This window comes from Branchiostoma floridae, chromosome 3 (genome assembly GCF_000003815.2).
Source record: "Branchiostoma floridae strain S238N-H82 chromosome 3, Bfl_VNyyK, whole genome shotgun sequence".
Lineage (NCBI taxonomy): Eukaryota > Metazoa > Chordata > Leptocardii > Amphioxiformes > Branchiostomatidae > Branchiostoma > Branchiostoma floridae.
In genome coordinates, this window is record NC_049981.1 from 1404017 (window position 1) to 1405624 (window position 1608).

Below are 1608 nucleotides of genomic sequence, written 5' to 3' on the forward strand. Positions count from 1 at the left end.
TGAAAGGTCTAGCTTTTATGAACTTATGTACCTTATCCGATTCATTTGTTTACGTAATCGCCTTACACAGTCCTTTGTAGAGAACGGACAAAACGCCTTGCGATCATTCTACCAGTGAAACATGTGGCTCATCGGAAATTTTCTAAAGAAAATGTTTTTTTAATGATTCGTGTGTCATTTGGTAATGCTGCGTTACATTTAAAAAAAAAAATCGGCATTCAGACAAACAGTCCAAAATGCGACGCAGAAATTATATACTGACAAAGGGTGACCTAAATTCCCCTATAATTACTAGCCTTTCATTACGCTAGCGCTAGCCACGCGCAGATTTGAGAAATCCGCAATCTCCTATTAGATTCGCAATGATCTCGTCTGTCCTCCTAAATAACCCCTAACAATTGTCGGGAGACCATGTTTGGCTATGTGTAAACGGAGCTTTAATAATAGTCTGATTCAACCGTGCTTTCCAAGCAAGAAATACACGTTATGGAAACATGAAGGGCCAGAGATATGGAATGTGACCATTTTTGTGTTGTTGAAATCAATTTTGGTACACATCGCAGTCCTTTATCTGACTCTGAAAAAAAAAAAACATCTTAGCGGACATGATACCACCAATGACAGGGTCTCATTTGCCGACCAGGACCCTGTTTGACTTTTTGCGGGCGCGATCGTGAAACATGAAAGTGTGCCAAATCTTTTTTCTTCTTAAACAAGGTTGTTTGTGGCACGGAAAAGTGTGATTTTATGTAAAAAATATTGAAACGCTTTTGCCTAATGTTCAGGAATGACAACTTCAGATAAGGACTGACCTACTTTCACCTGTAATTACTGATGTGTGTTCTCAACGCCATACATATATATATATATATATATAGCTATAACTAGCAACAATATGGCTGGTCATGGCATAGACATAGCCCATCCTTCTTGGTACGATGGAAGTATTTAAGATATCAAGGTAGAAGCGAGTTTAAGAAAAAGAAGAATTCTCCACACTGATAGTATTCAGAATTCGCTCTGACATGATAAACCGGTTGTACAGCCTCAGGGTACATGCAGAAAGGCTTATCAGGATGACGGTACCTGTAGACTTACATGTCGCAGTTTCATCAAACGAAGTTTTTGGGGCAAGTAAGCAAGTAATTTTTGCACATCTGAGTCCATGGCTACGGTTTAAGAAGTAGAGGCCTATCCCAGGATTCCCAGGACTTTGGAAAGTTGGATTCTTCAAGTAGATGCGAGCGCACCGCCTGTCACACTAATAATGACGAGATAATTAGAAGACATGGCCTTTCTGTCTTCGTTCCTTCTTGGAAAGACCCCTTGGTGTCAGCCTCTTCGCAGGCTCTATGAGACAGACCTTTTTTTTTACTGATTGCAAATCAGTTCTACTGCGCTCGGTCTCTATTGCACCTGATTAATTATTGCCAACATCAGTAAAGAAAATGGGAAAATAAAAAATAGAAACTGAGCCCACCATGCGAGCAGAACCGATATGCCATCATACAAAGGGCCCTCCTCACATAGCCTGCTAGGTAGGCTACTTCTGTGGCTGAACACTTTATAAGCACGTCCCGAGTGCGGTTGTGCCTCATTTTACTCTGC